Below are 19,139 nucleotides of genomic sequence, written 5' to 3' on the forward strand. Positions count from 1 at the left end.
GATTCATTTCTACCTCATGATGCACTATGTCATCTATAAACAAAAAACTGATTAGAGTCACGTGAGGATTATCTGCATACACTTTGCTATTGTATCTGAGGGGAGAGATTCAAATCACTGTTGATTGACAATTTGCTGAATAAAAAAGATGTTATCTTAATACTTTAATAGGTCTTCTTTAAATGTGGTTATTTTTCTCACTGAAGATTAGTTTCATGCCATTAAGTAAAATGTAATTTATCATTCTAATTTAAATAATAATAAATGCTTAGAAACAAATAGTGTACGACTGATAGCTTATTAAAATCTGCTGTGGGTTTGTTTTCTCTCCGGTGGTGTTGGCTCTAGAGAGATTATATATGATTATAAGCCCAATTGGGTCATGCCATTTCCTTATCTCATATCAGATTTTGATATGACAAATCATGTCTTGGTCTTTCTGTATGGAATCTGTTTGGTATATCATAGTTTTGAGCCAGGAACCCACTTTTTATTTGTTGTGAGTGGCATATGGTTGACTCTACTGGTGTGGGGTGGTGGGTAAATGATATAAGTGTCTAACCATATGCATTCAGATGCATCAGTATGGGTTTAGAAGCATTGATTTTGCTGGTTATACAAATTCAAAAATCTTATTAGCATCATAATAGATTAAAAAAGAAATCAAGTTTATATAAGCATCTTGTTCGTTGTCCGGTTTTTCTCCTTTTTGAATAGCTTATGCTAAACTTGTAAAACTGACAAATATAATAAAATGTCACATTTTGCAGGAATGAATAGATATTAAATGGCTTATCTGAAGACTAGATGAAGAAAATGTGTTTCCCCATTGATCCTTAAAAAATGAATGATTCCCCCTGAACATTTATTTCCCTATTCCCATAGTGCTAGTAAGTTTGTTTTTTAGTTAGTTTGTTTGTTTCTTTTTTTCAAAGCTGAAAAAAATAATGACTTTCTTTGGGTATTGAGCTTGCTCTTAATTTGTTTTCAGCGCACACCTGGTACCTGCCTCTGTATGGTGGGCACTAGCTTTAAAGAAGTTGGTTCGCAATGATTGAGATGAAACAGTAGGCTCATTGGCTTTGGCTTGGGTGCCCAGAACTTTGGGAGTCTTGTTTTTGTTTCAATTTTTGAGGTTTCAGTTTTTCAATTTTTGAAGTTCTGTTTTGTGTCATGGTCATTGTTAATACAATGTCTGGATAACAATTTATTATGTTGGTGATACTTGTTGAGTGAGTAAATGAATGCCCAGAGATTGCCCTGGTATGCCTTTTCAGTCTCCATCCCCTAGAGCACCCACTATATAGAAGTAGTAGGGGGTCTTCAAGTTCTTAAGAGGAAGGAGGCCATAAGGAATGAAGTCTTAGAACCTCATATTGAAAATAGTTGTGGTGTGGATTTAGAAATTACATTCAGGGCAGCCCTGGTGGCTCAGCGGTTTAGCGCCGCCTTCAGCCCAGGGCGTGATCCTGGAGTCCCAGGATTGAGTCCCATGTGGGGCTCCCTGCATGGGGCCTGCTTCTCCCTCTGCCTGCGTCTCTGCCTCTCTCTCTCCATCATGGATAAATAAAAAATAAAAAAAATAAATAAATTACATTCAGTTTCTTTTTCTGAACATCTTAACATCTTCTGATGTTTATTTTTTTATTTTTATTATTATTTTTAAGATTTTAAAAAGTTTATTCATAATAGAGAGAGAGAGAGAGGCAGAGAGAGAAGCAGGCTCCATGCCGGGAGCCCGACGTGGGACTCGACCCCGGGATTCCAGGATCGTGCCCTGGGCCGAAGGCAGGCACTAAACCGCTGAGCCACCCAGGAATCCCCTTTTCTGATGTTTACTATCATCTTAGAGTTGGTGCTACAGACACTGCTTCTCCTGTGTTGGTTTTTTCCCCCATTTGTCATAGTCTTTAGATTTGTATTAATACAGTAACCCCTGGCCACATGTGACTATTTACACTTAAATTAATTGAAATTAAATAAAATTTATTTATTTATTTATTTATTTATTAAATTTTATTTATTTATGATAGTCACAGAGAGAGAGAGAGAGAGGCAGAGACATAGGCAGAGGGAGAAGCAGGCTCCATGCACCGGGAGCCCGATGTGGGATTCGATCCCGGGTCTCCAGGATCGCGCCCTGGGCCAAAGGCAGGCGCCAAACCACTGCGCCACCCAGGGATCCCAAATTAAATAAAATTTAAAAGCCAGTTCCTCAATTGCACTAGCCAAACATTTCAAGCACTTAGTAGCCACATACTTTATTGGTCAGTGAAGACTTAGTGCAGAAAGTTTTAACACATAGATGAGAAATGATTATTCAGAGTTTTGTCTAATAGCTATTCCAAGGAAGAGAGGGTGTAAAAAATCTCAAATCTGAAGAAGAGAGAAATTTCATACCAGTGACTAGAACAGAGAATGAAAAGCATATCCCCCCCAGAAATTGTTAACATGAAAGCTCGTATTTGTCATTTTGGAATATTAGAGATAAAGTCAGTATCTAAGCATTATCCTGGATTTAAATGTCATATGAAGGATCTGGAATCAGAATGATATTAGGTTTCCTGGTAGCAGCATTGGAAGTTGGAAAAGAGACTGAGTATAGAATTCTATGCAAATAATTTTCACTCAGATTCTAAAGTCATTCCTCTACTAGTTGTTAATTAGGGTAGAATAAAGATATTTGTACATATTCAGGATATCAATGAAATTCAGCCTTTACACATCACTCCTCAGAAATCTACCAGAGAATGTGTCCAACCAAATAGAGTAAACCAAGAAAGGGAGAGATTTGGGATCTTAGAAACCAAAAGAGACAATATATTTTCAAGATGTTGTGGTTTTGAGGTGGCATGAACTCTGTAGCAGGCCTAATACAGACAGGTGCAGACTGAACAGAGATGAAATTTCAGAAGGTCTAATGAGTGAATATTTGGGTGATGTAGGAGTGATTGAGGGGGAAACCCATAGAGCTAACAGATTATCTGAGAATTTTGATCATGTGAAAAATTGAATCAGAAGATTGTGGACAATGCTGCATGAGTTCCCAAAGGATAGAAAGAAAAAAAAAAAAACCTCAAAAACCTAAGGAAATAAGAAACAGATGCAATTAGTAACCCCAGGAAAACAAAAGGGTTGCATAAGAAATGAATCATAATCATACTATATTGCTTGCTCCTCAGCAGTGCCCGTTCCACTGCCAAAATAGTATCTGTCAGATACAGATTTAAAAAAAAAAAAAGATTTATTTATTTATTCATGAGAGAGACAGGCAGAGACACAGGCAGAGAGAGAAGCAGGCTCGTCACAGGAAGCCCGATGTGAGACCCCATCCTGGGACTTCAGGATCGCGCCCTGAGCCAAAGGCAGATGCTCCACCACTGAGCCACCCTGGCGTTCCTCAAATACAGATTTAACCAAAAACTATTAGACTATTAGGAAAATGGTAGGGTGAGCAAGGACTGAGGATGGAATTTAAATAACCAGAATCCTCATTTATGTGTGAAAAAATCAAGTAATATCTAAAGCTGATAGGGAATATTACAAGCAGATTATTTAGAAACATTGAAGTCATCCTGAGGGTCACTGCCAATAATACAAACAGTTCTGAGATTTGAAAATGGTTGCTTTGGGAAGTAGAATCGCGGATAGATGGTGCTATAAAAAGCTTGTAAGTAAAAAGAGGAGTCTTTTTGCCTCACCTGTAATTTACTTTTATTATTTGTTTTGAAGATTTTATTTATTTATGAGGGACATACAGAGAGAGGCAGAGACACAGGCCGAGGGAGAATCAGGCTCCTTGTGAGGAGGCCAATGCAGGACTTGATCCCAGGACGCTGGGATCATGCCCTGAGCTGAAGGCAGATGTTCAACCACTGAGGCACCCAGGTGCACCTGTATTTTACTTTTTTTTTCCCCTAAGATTAATTAATTAATTAATTAATTAATTATAGACATAGAGAGAGAGAGAGGCAGAGACACAGGAGGAGGGAGAAGCAGGCTCCATGCCGGGAGCCCAACATAGGACTTGATCCCGGGACTCCAGAATCGTGCCCTGGGCCAAAGGCAGGTGCTAAACCGCTGAGCCACCCAGGGATCCCCTACTTCTTAAAACAATGTACATGCATTACTTTGAAAGGAATAAAAGTGGTTTGGAACATGAAAGTATACAGGATGTATCTCCTGTAAAATTAGAGAAACTTCAGTGTGGTTGACCTTGGCAGTATTGATATTTGGGCCAGATAATTTTTTTTGCTAAGAAGGGTTATGCTGTGTGCTGCATCCCTGGCTTTTCTGGAGGCCCAGAGCATTCTTCCTCCAGTCCTGACAACTAAAAATGTCTCCAGACATTGCCCAGTGTCCCCTGAGAGACAGCCCCATTGGAGAACCACTGATTTAAAGGATTTAAAATCTGTTATTGAATGAATCATCACCATAACATAAAAATGCTATTCAGTATTGGTCATGGAGGAAACAACAGCTTCATTACATAGAACTCGAACCTCATAGCAAATGAAGTGTTCAGAATTCTCTGGCTCCTCAGGCCAGTACCCGGCTTAGCCCCTGGCTCTCGGCCCGGTTAATTCAGGGCTCCCTAAAAAAAGAAAGGACTCAGAAGGAAATTGCAGCTTCTCTGTTATGCTCAGTGGCTTCTGAAAACATATTTTGGATTTTTTGCGTTGTTTTCGTGATGGTACAACTTGAATTTCTCTGGGGTGCAAATGTTAATCATTATGGCCACTTTGGGAAAATATAGCAGCCTTAGGATATAGTTCTGTGGTCAGTGGGCTGCAGGACAGACAGATCCATCCCCCCCGCCCAGCATTCTTGTGCACGTTTCTGGTTCACTTCTTTGCAAGTGTTTTCCCTTCGAATTTACAAGGGAAGTCAACAGGAAAATGGTTCCTCAGATTTTTTCATGTGTGGATGAAACCTCATAAATAATTTAATACCCTCATTTCACAGCCGAGGACTCTCTGGTCCAGAGAGAGTTTCTTATAATTAATTAGGAGCAAAGTGAGGCCTGTAAACCTGCCCTTCTTTTCCCCTTTCCTTTTTTAATTTTTTATTTATTTTTATTTTTTAGTACAACAGTATTAAAAGTGAGACTGCTGCTGTGGAATGAAGACAGAGCAGGGTAGGGCAGTGGACCGGCCATCTGGCACCTTGTGTCAGCATTTCACACAGTGCAGGGCTCTGAGCGTCGGCTGCCAGGGGCATGAGTCCTTGTTAGCTCAGAGAAAATGAAAAAGAGAACTGGCTGGCTCAGTGGGGGGCCCTGGCTCCTGCCTGGGTGGACCTGTGGGTTGGCTGCTATTTCGGGGTCGCCCCTGCTGGCAGCGCGCCGTCTGCAGGGGCATCTTGCGCAGGTGGCCTCCTCTCCCCTCTGCTGGACGGGGCACCCGTTCTCCCCGCTGCCCGGCGTCCCGGCACTCTGCTGCCCACACGCCCTCTCCCCGAGCACCCCGGGAGCATCACCTGACGTTTTTAGCAACCTCGTTGCTCTCTGGCCTACGTTTGTGGCCTCCAGCACCACTCAGGCTGCAGTTCCCTTCTCTTCCTCCTCGCCTGACTCCATGGGCCCGTAGAAATGCTGCTGCCTCCAGGAAGCCTCTCTAGGTTTCTTCCAGGTGGTGAGCAGGGGCAGAGGAGACCGTGTGGTTTCTTGCCATCTGCTGTCCTTGTCATCCATGTTTCATGCTCCTCTTTCCTGCTGGCACTGCGACCCAACAGTGGGTCTCTACCGAGCAAGAGCTTCTCTGGATTTCGTCCTGAGCATGATAGGAACCCCTGAAGGGTTTTTTTTTTTTTTCCTTTTAATAGCTGAATGATCAGATTTTCTTTTCTCATTAACTGATGCTGGGTGAAGAATAAGGCATCTTTGGGCCTGTGTAGGATCACTTTCCTTTCCATGGGCTCTCAAGTCCTCTGGGACCTGGGACCTGCTATTACTCACCAGCCCACTAGGCCTCCTCCCTCTTGCCAAGGTCATTCTCACCACAGGACGTCTGCACTTGCTGGCGTCTGCAGTCTGGCCTCCCTGTCCCCCATTCAGATGCTCTCTCCTCCAAGAGTGCTGCCCCAGGCCCCGCTGTAAACTCCTTGCCCCGGTCCCTTCCTCTTCCACCACCAACTGGAGTTTCCGTAGTTCTGTCATCTGAAGTGGGCCTTGCTGTGCGTTTGCTTTCTAGTTAATCGTCCCTGCTCTTCCGTCACCAGGCTCTACCCCCGTTTTCACTGCCAGGATGGGTACGTTCTGCAAGACCAGACACTATGTGTCCCTAATACCAGAGCAACACCCAGCACCGTTTGTGTTTCCCGCAAGACAGAGCGAGTCGTGGTTGTCAATAAAAACTTGCCGAGTCGGGCTGAGTGTAGAAGTACCTGTATTTTCACTTGGCGTGCTTTTGGGGGGCGGGGGTGTTAGGACCGTAATTGGTTGTGAGATAAACTTTCGAGCAGATTTGTGTGAGCAGTTTCATCGTGCGCTCCAAGTCGAGAGCGAAGCCTGACGTTCACCGATGGTGCTCGTGTACCGGCTGACGTAGCAGACGTTTCCCTTTTGTCCCATCTCTGGTTCATATCCTCTGCTGGCCCGCGGAACGGTCGTCGGTACACTTGAGGACGTTTGCATGGACACGTTGGCCTTACTCTGGGTGTTTTTCATTACCAGGTAACTGAAGACCGAAAACAAGCCCAAGAATAAAGCCTCGAAGGAAGGAGGGATTTGCCTGCATTTGGCTCTGAGTAAGTGAAGTTGTACCATGGATTTCTTACTATGTCATAAGTATCCTGTCAACCTCTTCAAATTTTCCGCGCTTAAAAATTAAATGTCAAAAAAAAAATTAAATGTCACTGTACTGGCTGTAAGTCCTGGAAATGGTGATTTCTTAAGATTTCTTGTAACAGGTAATTGTGCTAGCAAGAAAATGCTGTGCGTCTGCGTGGCACAACTTCTTTCCTGTTTCGCTTCCGGGAGCCGGAAATTTTCGAGAAGAGAAATGGAGATGATCATTAAAATGTGTGTGCTTTGGAGAGGAGGAGCAGCACTTCTGTTGTTCTTTCCCATATACAGTTGAGGTATTTGTTTGTCCCTAGAAGGCTGCTGTTTGTACACAGGCTCCCTCAGGCTTGTCTGTTCTTCCCAGTATGTGTTTGGGACATGACAGGCCACCCCGGCCAGAATTTTCCAGAACGACCTCCTCTGGGCCCGGCCCGGGTCGCGTGGAACGGGGCCTTCGGGGATCTGGAGCCGTCACGGTGGCCACAGCTGCAGAGCCGGGCCCCGCGTCCAGAGCACTCGGGTGACAGCTCTTCCGTCCCCGGACGACCCTGTGGAGCCCGTCCCTCCGGAGCGTGCTGCGGGCCCAGCCGAGGCGCGGCTGCTGTGGGTGGTTCCCGGGTCGCCCGCACGCGCATGTCCGTGGGTTTGCCTGGGCTCGGGCGGTCCGTGTAAACAGGGTCACATGGGTCGCGATGGTGGCCGGCTTGGCGACCCCCTACATGACGCTGTCGCGGTCCCCGCGTGTGGGGGGCGTGTGCATCCTTCCTTCTCACCAGATGCTGTTCCGTTGTTTGAATAGGCCACGTTTTGTTTATCCGTTCATCAGACGGTTCGCAGGGAAGCTGCTTTTCTGAATTAACCTGAGGCTCCTGAGAGTTTGCAGAAAGAGCCCCTGAGGTCCAGAGTACCGGCCCCTCCTGCCCGTCCTGAAGGCATCTTGCCTCCCCATCCTGCGACACTGCTGTCTGAGGGTGAGGTAGACGCTGGCCTCAAGTGCAGACCTTCTCTGGATCTCACCAGTTTGCCTGTGCACGTGTGTGTATTTGCATGCACGTGTACACGTGTGTCGCATGTACATGTGCATGCAGCCACTGCCATCATCTCCCCTGAAACTGTGGCCTCACCAGCAGAGCTCCCTTTGCCACTCCTTTATGGCACCGTCTCCAGCTCCTGGCAGCCCCCGGGTTCTCCATCTCTAGAACTGGTCATTTTGAGAATGTTCCATAAATGGAATCATATGGCATCTGGCCTTTGGAGACCACCTTGATTCACTCTGCCTAAAGCCGTTGCGATCCATCCACGTCGTGGTGTCAGCAACTCGTGCCTTTTCGGTGCTGAGCAGTGTCCCACTGCAGGGGCATCCAGAGCCTCTTTGTCCGTTCGCTTGGTACAGGGCGTTTGGGCTCTTTGGGGTGCGGGGACAGGACAAGTCGAGCTGACGTGAACATCCGTGCATGGCTTTGGTGTTCTAAGTCCCCACTTTTGTTCCTCGTGTGGTCCTGTGAGATGGGTGCCATTGCAGGTGTCCACCGACCGGACAGGGAAGGGATGGCACACAGGTAGGCCCTGGGCCTCTCGGGTCCCCCCCGGGGCAGCACCCCCGAAGCCCACGAACTGCAGCCCCCTGGGGGGTGCAGCCCTGCTGCTGGGCCTTCTGCCTTTGGGCCCGTGAGTGTGGATACAGACCCGAGACCCGACATGCAGACTGAGGGCTGCTGGCCATGCCAGCGGGTGCCCATGGGGCGCTGAGTCGTGCCACCCGGGACGATTGCCTTCGTGGATGACACAGACCTGCCGCCGGAGGAGCTGAGCCCAGCGACATGTCGAGCTGCTTCCCCGTTGGGGGATCGTCGTGTACGGGGCCTAGGCGGCTCGGGGAGGCAGCTTCCAATTCCCTCAGCGGGGCTGCGGCCCGGCGCGGGGAGTCCTGGGGGTGCCGTTAGCTGGCGGGGTTGGAGGCAGACCCCCCGGGGCTCTCCTGGGCTCATGCCCGCCCACCTGCAAGTGACTGGGAACCCTCGGACACCCAGCGTTTGCTCTCGGGCTGTATCCTGTTTGCCCAGCGCGCGCGCGCGTGTGTGTGTCATTCTAAACACCTGCTGTCTACTTTCTCATTTATCTCTGATTGCCGTCCCTTTGGGGTCTACGTTACAGGATGGGTGACCGATCCTCGCCAGTTCCGTTTTTATTCTTACGGTCCAGGAAGGGCACAAATGGTCCGTCCAGGTAGTTGTGATCAAAGGGCGCCGTGGCCCGCAGAGTGTCACGTCGGAGCCTGAAGGATCGGTTCGTGTTAGAGTCGATTGGAGCCGGACGTCGTGGCAGGGACAAGACCGGGACTCCGGCCCGTGTCAGCTGGCTGGTGCGCGGGTTGCAGAACAACTGCCCTGCAGGTGTTTTCATACTAACTGGGTGAAGGTGGCGCCCCCGAGGGGTCTCCGAGCAGGCCAGGGAGGGTGGGTGGTGCTCACCTTCTCAAAAGCAGTGAAGCTTCACAGGTGCCCTTGTGGCCATAGCTTTTTGATTTAAAGGCGTCAGTCCCACATGGATAATCCGATAGAGCAGTTGCTTTCTGTGGTCTCCCGGATGAAGAGTCCCTGATGGGTGCTATCTGACAACACGATTCAGCTTTTTGTTCTCCCTTTCGGTTTGCCGTGCTGATTTATTGAGTGTTCTTTTCTTTCGAGCGACATTTGTCTTCACCCGTTTTTGCAGATGCCGGGAGCACGCAGATGCTGCCGCCTCCGGGTTATCGGGAAAACGGCTTTCTTGGGAGAAGCTGGGTCTTCTTTTCTCTTGAGCCCAAGCTGACCGGGAGGGCCCACCCTCCTCCCAGCTAACACGTTGAAAGTCTAGTGGGTTCCTTCAGGGTGGAGCTTGATCACATGGGCATTAATTAAGTTCTTGATGAATTGAACTCAAGAACAAACTCTGGAAATGGGTTTTAGATTCTGGTTGTAACATGGCTAGGAAGGGGCCTCAAGATGGTGAAAGAATTCTTGGCATTTCTTTCATTTTTCACTACTTCTGCCTCTTATAATTAATCAAAGTATGTTGTTTTTCCTAATGTTTGCTTTGTAAACATGGGCGGTTCCCAAAGTGTCTCTCAGGTTAGGACCGTGGTTGTCAACTGGGGTGTTTTTCCCCCAGGGAAAAACTTGGTAAAGTCTGGAGACATATTTTTCAGGACGTTGAGTGTGTGTGTTGCGGGGGTGGATACTTAAATCTAGAAGGTGGGCCCCAGGGATGCTGCTAAACATCCTCTAGGGCACAGGACGCCTCCCACACCAGAGGTATCTGGCCCAAATGTCAATAGTGTTGAGGTTGGCTGGTTTGGGACTTGGCCCACAAGTTTGCATATGTAAAATACGGCCCTGTGTCTGGTTTCATAGTAGCTTGGGTGTGAAGCACTGTAGCAAGGAGCTAGACACGTTGGGCCTCCGACAGTGACTCCAATGCTCACTGTAACTATAAATTCGGAAAAGAATCAGGCTATAGGCCTGGATTTTCTATTCCTGAATAATGTTTTTTTTGTGTGTGTTAAGAAATACAGTTTTGACAACATGATCATATGTATATTTCACAGGCATCAAATCGGGTTAATTTCATTTAATTTGTATAATCCATTAAGGAAAATAATTTACATAATTTGTGGTGTCTTTAGAGTCAGTAGCGATTCTGAATTTATTACTTAGAATTCTTATGTAATTCTTCAAATCTGTATGCAAAATTAGCAAATTTTTAAAAAAGATTTATTTTAGAGTGAGCAAGAACCTGAGTGGGGGGAGGGGCAGAGGAAGAGGGATGGGGCAGACTCCACGCCCCACCCTGTACGGAGTCTGACACAGAGCTCCGTCTCATGACCCTGAGATCATGACCTGAGCCGGTATGAAGAGTAGGACAAAATAGAGAATTTTGACATGAAAATAGTCCCCTGCGGAAAGATCACGCCTTTACTTAATACCTATCAAAGTCAGATTTTACAAAGAATTCTTTTTTATCGTGATAAAATACACATCACGTATAATTTACTGTCTTAACCATTCTTGAGTTTCACCTCAGTGTCATTATGTTCACATTTTTGGACAGCTCTTTCATCTTTCATCCCAAACTGAACCTCTGCCACATTAAACACTGACTCCTGATTCCTGTCCCGCAGCCCCTCGCTCCCACCATTTCATTTTCTGTCTCTGCGAATTTGCCTTTCTAGGTACTTATATAGGTGGAATCACACAATTCTTGTGTCTGGTTTATTTCATTCGGTATCATATCTCTGAAGACCATCCATGTGGTAGCGTGTGTCTCCTTCCTTCTTTAGGCTGAATAAAATTCATTCTCTGTAGAGACCACATTTGGTTTATCTGTTCATCCATTGTTGGGTGGTTGAGTGGTTTACAACAAATATTTTAAAGCTGGATCCATTGTGTCTGGCTCATCACTGCTGTGTAGACATAGCTAGCAAGCGGTTCTGGGTTCTGGTGGTGAAATCGTGTTGTACCCACACAGAGACTGGCACAGCTTTCCTCATGCACATCCTCAAGTGCTGTTAACACAATATTCTACTATTTTACGAACTGCAGTTGACCCTTGAATAACATGGGTTTGAACTGCGCAGGTCCACTTAGATGCAGGTTTTTTTTTTTTTTTTTTTTTTTTTTTTAGTAAATACTGTACTGTACAGTTCTGTAAATCTGTTTTCTATATGATTTTCTTTCTTATTTTTTTAAGATTTTATTTTTATTTATTGAGACACACACACACACAGAGGCAGAGACACAGGCAGAGGGAGAAGCTGGCTCCACGCTGGGAGCCCGACATGGGACTTGATCCAGGGTCTCCAGGATCACAGCCCTGGCTGCAGGCAGCGCTAAACTGCTGCGCCACGGGGCTGCCCTGATTTTCTTTTCTATTTTTTTTAAAGGTTTTATTTATTTATTCATGAGAGACAGAGAGAGGGGCGGAGGGGGGGCAGAGACACAGGCAGAGGGAGAAGCAGGCTCCATGCAGGTAGCCTGATGTGGGACTCGATCCCAGGTCTCCAGGACCACGCCCTGGGCTGAAGGCAGCGCTAAACTGCTGAGCCACCTGGGCTGCCCCTGATTTTCTTTTTTAAAAAAATTATTTTAGAGCGAATGAGAGGGTACACATAAGCGAGTGTGAGCAGAGTGAGGGGCAGAGGGAGAGAATCTCAAGCAGATACCCCACTGAGCGCAGAGCCCAATGCAGGGCTTGATCTCACAACCCTGGATTGCAACCCAAGCTGAGATCAAGAGTTGCATGCCTAACCGACTGAGCCATCCAGGTGCCCTTCCGTATGATTCTTGCTTGCTTGCTTTTTTTCTCTTCTCTCTTTCTCTTTCTTTCTTCTTTAAAGATTTTATTTATTTGTTCATTAGAGACACAGAGAGAGAGGCAGAGACACAGGCAGAGGGAGAAGCAGGCTCCCCCTGGGGAGCCTGATGTGGGACTCCATCCCAGGACTCCTGGGATCACAACCGGAGCCAAAGACAAATGCTCAACCACTGAGGCACCCAGGTGCCCCTATATGATTTTCTTTTTCTTTTTTTTTTTAAAGACTTTACTTATTTATTCATGAGAGAGAGAGAGAGAGAGAGAGAGAGAGAGAGAGGCAGAGACACAGGCAGAGGGAGAAGCAGGCTCCATGCAGGGAGCCCGATATGGGACTTGATCCCAGGTCTCCAGGATCAGGCCCTGGCTGAAGGCGGTGCTAAACCGCTGAGCCCCCCAGGCTGCCCCCCATATGATTTTCTTAATGACATTTTCTTTTCTCCAGCTTACTTTATCGTCAGAATACAGTGCGTAATACATATCACGTACTAAACGTGTAAATGGAGTGTTTATGTTATTGTTAAGCCAATTGGTCAACAGTAGGCTGTTCATTTGGGGGGAGTCAGAGCTTTTATGCAGACTTTGAGCTGTGTCAGGGGTGGATGTCCCCATCTCCTGAATTGCTCAACGGTCAACTGTACTCTTCTGAGATGAGCTTTTATACATTTGTCCCCCCTGCCTCTTTATTCCCTTAGCTTCCAATGGAGTGAGCAGTAGAAGTATTTATTTTAAGCAGTAACAGAGCATCCAGAAAGGCACTCATACCCTCCCACTTCCTGCCATGCACTCTTGAAATGAGATCTCTTTCCTGCCTCCCTCGCCTCGTTTGCCTCTGGCCACCCTCTCTATGATATGTAACCGTCCCCACCTGTACCTGAATGGGCTTTCTTTCCCCCCCCCCCGCCTCCTGGGACCTCACTTCTCTGCCATAGAATAAACTTTGGCTCTGTGTGCATAAACCTTTGAGACATTTTGCGTTCAGCACGTTGAGATCTTTACATGGAAAGATTTTTCACTTACTCTGAAATGAGGTGCCTGTAATTGCACACTGCTCGGTATCGGGGTCTGACTTTGTCCTGGCCTGTTATCCCCGTACTTCATCCTCAAGCAACTGCTGTGTTTTTTTTTTTGTTTGTTTGTTTGTTAAGATTTCATGTACTTATTCATGAGAGACAGAAAGAGACAAGAGACCTAGATGCAAGGAGCTGGATGTGGGACTCGATCCCAGGACCCTGGGATCACCCCCTGAGCTGAAGGCAGACACTGAGCCACCCAGGCGTCCCGCAGCTGCTGTTTCTTTACCCGAGTATCTATTCAGTTGCAATGAGTTTCTGACTTTAATCACACACAGCAATCAGAATGGATTTCTTTGACATTTTGGTGCAAAGTAGGACAGCAGAACTGCTATTGATTTATCTGTTTATTTGTTCAGCAGGTAATGAGTTCTTCCGGAGTGCTGGGTACTAGGGATGGAGCGGGATTGGGATGTTGTTTGTGAGGGCAGCCACCGCCGCAGGGACTTGATTTGATTTTTTGTTGTGGATGATGAAAATGTCAGGAGCAAGTGTGGAGCTCATTGAGGTAGTTTAAAGCCTCAGTTACAGAATCTGTAGCAATTTTTTTTAAATATTTTATTTATTTGAGAGAAAGGAGGAGGGGAGAGCACAAGCAGGGGGAGTGGCAGGTAGAGAGAGAGGGAGAAGCAGACTCCCCTTTGAGCAGGGAGCCTGGACTTGGGGCTCGATCCCAGGGCCCTGAGATCACAACCTGAGCCAAAGGCAGACGCTTAATGGCCTGAGCCACCTCGGTGCTCGTATCTGTAGCAATTTACCTTACTTAACAAAGTGCTCTAGTGGCATTTTAAGTTATTCAAAATGCACGTCTACTTTTTTATTTCAAGCTAATGAAATGAGACACTGTCAACCACTTGTTTTGTGAATCTAAAGGAAAACTTCCTCTGTAAGGCAGGTCTTCACTGCTGGAGGATTTTTCTGGCTTAGTGGGTTGCATTTAATCTCTGTTTTATATTGCTGATTAATTTTAAGTAGGACTTAAATTTAAATTTATGGTTTCTTTTTAAAATTACATTATTGGGTGCTTTCATGATTTCATTAAAAAAAAAAAAAACCTTCCTTGGAAGGCACCGCATTTGACAGCAGTAGGGGGGGCAGGGTGTTTGACCTTTAATATTTTTTTTTTACGTCTCCTTTAAAGACATTTTTTTCTGTGTGAGCACACAGCGTTTGGTTTTCAAAATCCAGATTCCTCTAAACTCCCAAATTTTCGTTGCAAATACCACGTTTGCCGCTGAGTTCTTCTCCCAGTGTTTAGTGCCGTAGAATATTGTCATTTTGTACTCTGAAGCTATTTGTCTTTGTCAGAGGATGTAGGTGGAATATTAATCTTGTATGAAATTCAGATAAGCAGGGAGCAAGCAGATGGATTTATGGCTCTTGAAACCTCTAAACTCTACAGCTGTGGTGAGTCGTTAACCTACGAATAAAGAAATTCTGGAGTGTGGCTAGCAAGGGCTGGCGTGACCCGACTGGCACAGAATGCATCACCCTGCCGGGGAGAGTGGTCTTGAGCCCCCTCTGCCCTGGTTTGGTGTTGACACTCTCCTATTGCATTCTGGGCTTCCTCTGAGCGAAGGAGGAATGCTAAGGTGTGGGCTTCGCGGGAGTTTCCTGGGCTGCAGGCAGAGTTACCCCACAGCCCCAGGAGGCTTTGGGGGTCCCAGTAGCAAAACAGGTTCCCGGGTCTGTTATATCTGCAGAGGCTGAGGAGAGTGTGCACCCCAGGCCCTGTGTCAGGCAGCCACAGGCAGGTGCAGGAGAGGCCCAGTGTAGAGAGGACCTGTCCCGGCTGGCATCTTAGAACACGCAGCCTGTCACATCTAGTACGACTTCATCAAGAGGACGAAAGCACATGCAGGTCATAGTAGGGTGCACTGGCCCTTGTGGGGATTTCAGCGATGCCAGTGAGATGACTGTGTCTGAGGATCATTCTTTTGGACTTGAGCTGATGGCCAGAGTGCAGCACAGAAGGTGCCTGATGCTTACAAGAAGGTGTGCTTGGTGATTTGCCTCTCACACCTGGGCTGGGACGCCCTTGATGTAGGATGATGGGCCTCGGGTGAACTGGGAGCACCTCGCTGCCCCGTGTGTGTGTGATAGTCACCAGCAAGAAAGAAGTGAGTGTCCTGTCTAGAAAGTGCAGAATCAGTTTTGCAAAGAACCTAAATTTTATTTAATTTTTTATTTTTTTTAAGATTTTATTTATTCATGAAAGAGGCAGAGGGAGAAGCAGGCTTCCTGCAGGGAGCCTGAGGTGGAACTTGATCCCAGGACCCAGGATCACAACCTGAGCCAAAGCAGACGCTCAGCCACTGAGCCGCCCAGGTGCCCCAAGAATCTTAATTTTAGAGTATTTTCAGTATGCGCAAAAAACCCACGATTCTCCATAACAGGGACTCCTCATTTCTTCCTCTCCAGCCCCTGGCAAATGCTAGTCTGCTTTCTATCCCTATGGATTTACCAGTTTGGGACATTTCATTAAACAGAATCCTAGAATGCATGGCCTTCTGTGACTTGCTGCTTTACTGGGCATCATGATTTCAAGGCTTTGCCATGTTGTAGTGTGTCAGTGCTTCATTTTGAACTTTTCATAGCCAGGTAATGTCCCTCCATTGTATGGAATGACCCCATTTTCTCTATCCATTCATCACTTGACAGACACTTGGGTTGTTTCCACTGTTTGACCGTGGGAATGATGCTCCTGTGAACGTTCTAGTACTGGTTTTTACAGGGATGCCTGCCACCTAGGATCGAGAGGACCCAATGAACTATTGGCTATCAAAATAATACAGGAAAGTTTTAAAGATGCAAATATACATTTTAAACATTATTTTTATTGGGGTGCTTGGGTGACACAGCCGACTCCTGGTTTCTGCTCTGGTCATGATCTCAGGATCATGGGATTGGGTTCTGCATCAGGCTCCACGCTCAGTGCACAGTCTGCTTAGGAGTCTCTCTTTCCTCTCCTCCTTGACTCTCTTCTTGAAAATAAATAAATCTCAAAAAAAAAAACCCCACATTATTTTTTATTGTTTTAGGTTCTATGTGAGGTAAGTGTACTTTAAAATGTGTTGTGATGTTCTTGCCCCGCCAACTCTCCTCAGTGGGTATCTGTTCACATACTCATGCCTGAATGTGCTCTGTTCAGGAGTCAGGCTGGGTCTGTATCTCCATATTTCAGCAGATACAGAAGTACATGTCAGGTGTGTGTGTCTCCATATTTGAGCAGATACCAGGCGTACATGATGAGATGAGGCAGGTCATTTAGACAGGTCCACACATCTCGCTTGGATGAGTAACTGTAGTCAACCATGTTCCTTTTGCCCAAATTTGCAATTTTAGGCCCATCAGGTGTTTTCTAGGTTCATACTTTCTCACTTATTGCATGTACATTTAGAGTAAATGTCTTCTCGCATGAATATGTTCTACACCTAAAACTGTTAATAATGTCCTATGTTAAATATATTTCAGTTAAAAAAAAAGTTCTTAAAATTATGACTTTAAGGTCAAGTGGTCAGTTTGTAGAATGGCCAGGGCTTTTGTTTTTTGGGGTTTTTTTAACTCTTTGACTAGCATGACTTTTCTTAAAGGGAATTTTCCTTACTTTCCCAAGCATAGAACCTCCAGTGTACCTGGTGTTAGTTTGAGTATGTGCACTAGTTAGTCATTCTTGCCCTGAGGTCTTCAAGAAGCATACCTGGGTGTTAGAACAGTAAAGAACTTCTTAGATAACCTGGAGTCGCTTCCAGCAGAACTTTCTGTGTCGAGATCGAGCTGTTCGTATCCGTGTTGCCAGTGGAGTAGCCACCAGCCACACATGGCTCTTGATCACTTGAAATGAGCCTGCTGTGCCAGAGGAACTGAATTACAGGTTTTATTTAATTTTAGTTCATTTAAGCATAGAGGTAGCCACATATGACCAGTGGCTGCCCTGCTTGAAACAGAGAAGATGGTTCAAGAGCCTTATTTGATGTCTGAGTGCAGTGAGCCTGGTGACGGTGGTAGGAGACAGGACACGTTTGTGGAAGAGCCTGACAAGCTACGTCTTTATTGTGGTGGGTAGCTGGACACCGGTGTGGAACCTAACTAACCCCTTGAGAACAGGGATTCTCTACGTGGGTAATTTGCATTCACCTCACCTCCCCTGAACATCTAGCAGTTTCTGGAGGCATTTTGGATGGTCATAACTCAGAGGAGGGTGCTCCTGGCATCTAGGGGGGCAACACCAGGGATGCTGCTCAGCACCTTACAGTGCACAGGACAGTTAACCAGGGATGATTTGGACCCGAGTATTAACAGTGCCATGGTGGACAAAGCCTGCTTTTAGATTCACAAGGCTGGCCTGGTCCTTGGTTATGATTTAGCAGCTGCAGACCCGTCTCACGAAGGGAGAGCTGGAGCTTGCTCATGGTGCCAGGGCTCAGCAGACATGCAGCCTGGTGATGCCAAAGCAAGGGCAGGAAGCCAGGCATCTGCCTCTGCATGGCTTGGACATCCAGTGCAGGAGTAGACAGTTAATGTTTGTTAGGAGGCAGAGCGGTGACACAGCAGCCGTCCTGTGTGCTTTAATGTCCTGGTGTGTGTTGCTAAGTGAGAGGTGGAGCAAAACTCCCTGCTTCTGCCCTGTGTTCTCTCAAATCCAGTTTAGGGAAACCTGACCCTTGACTCTGCCCACCGCGGTTCACCAGCATCATGAAAGGTGCCTGCAGTGCCCAAACACATCCTCATCACTTCCAGGTTTGCTTCCTCACCTCTCCAACATACTTTGAAAGCATTTGGAAAGGTCCTCTTTTGCAAACCAGTCTTGCAATATTTGGCAGAAGCAGAAACAATTCATTGGAGGATTGCAAGGGAACTGTGACTTCCTGTGAAGTGCCCTGATGAAATTCGTAAGGGTGTTAACCCGTCAGCCTGCCCCCCAGCACACACACCGGTTGGAGGTGGTCACCCACTTCCCGGGTCCCCAAGACCCCCCACCCAAACCAAAGTGCCATGCTTAGAGGTGGCCCCAATGCTGAGAAACACGAATTGTCAGCGTCATAATTAGTAACACACACACGTCTAAGTGTTCAAAGTGAAAATTGGACTGCGCCGAGCTGGAGCAGCAGAAGGGAAGCCCCAGCGATGGACGGCTGAAACGGGGCTCTGTTGGCCTTGCGAGGCGGCAGTCAAACAAGTGCCGTCCTGTGCCCGAGTACAAACGGGTCGCCTGTGACGGGATGCAGGGGCGGCTCTGGCAGGGAGGCCGTGCCCGGCATAATGGACTTGAATTGGCCGTTTCTTTTCAGGATCCTGCACATGGTTGCAGCATCTATCATCCCGGGGAAGCTCGGATGGCTTGCCAAACAGATAATATTGATGGTTTAAAAAAAAAAAAAAAAAAAGGAATTCATGATACTTCGATTCCATGAAAATGATTTTTATCCTATCTGCAAAAACCAGAGATGTAAGTAGGGCACATGTGTCAGCAACTTAATAAGACAGTTATCCAAGGAGTTAAATGGAAATCATTCAGAAAAATCAGCTCTCTGGCAAACCCGAAGCCCCAAGGGGATTTTGGATGTTATTTAATGTAAAATTCCTTGAAGCAAAGACTAGCAGGCATTATGTTGTGGTTCCAGGCGGTTTTTTTGTGTTTTTCCCCCCTTAAATATTTGTGAATGTGTGAATTACTCTGTGTGCTTACCATGGGAAGTAAAACCGCAGGCAGGGGGAGGGAGGTGTCAGCTAAATTCCTTTTCAGCAGAGAATTGAAGCATCTCGTTACAACAGACTCTATCTCCACAACAACGTGATGCAAGAAGCTGTAACAGATCTGAAACGAGCCGCCTCCATGTCCACCAGCAGCGCGTTGGGAAACCCGCTCAAAGCCGTCACCGCAGCGCGGGCCTGGAACTTGGCTCCGATGGGAGCGTGTCGCCCCTGACTGC

At 46.6% G+C, this 19,139-nt stretch overlaps 1 protein-coding gene across 2 annotated transcripts in view; it reads left to right on the forward strand.

Moving 5' to 3' along the window:
* Positions 1 to 19,139, forward strand: part of TBL1X (transducin beta like 1 X-linked) — a 216,639-nt gene that overhangs the window by 73,880 nt on the left and 123,620 nt on the right. For both annotated transcript variants that reach the window (XM_055337501.1, XM_055337500.1), the window contains exon 2: positions 6,674 to 6,747. The gene's annotated coding sequence lies outside the window, so the exon portion shown is untranslated. The remainder of the gene's footprint in view (positions 1 to 6,673; positions 6,748 to 19,139) is intronic.

This window comes from Nyctereutes procyonoides, unplaced genomic scaffold (genome assembly GCF_905146905.1).
Source record: "Nyctereutes procyonoides isolate TBG_1078 unplaced genomic scaffold, NYPRO_anot_genome, whole genome shotgun sequence".
Classification (NCBI taxonomy): Eukaryota; Metazoa; Chordata; class Mammalia; order Carnivora; family Canidae; genus Nyctereutes; species Nyctereutes procyonoides.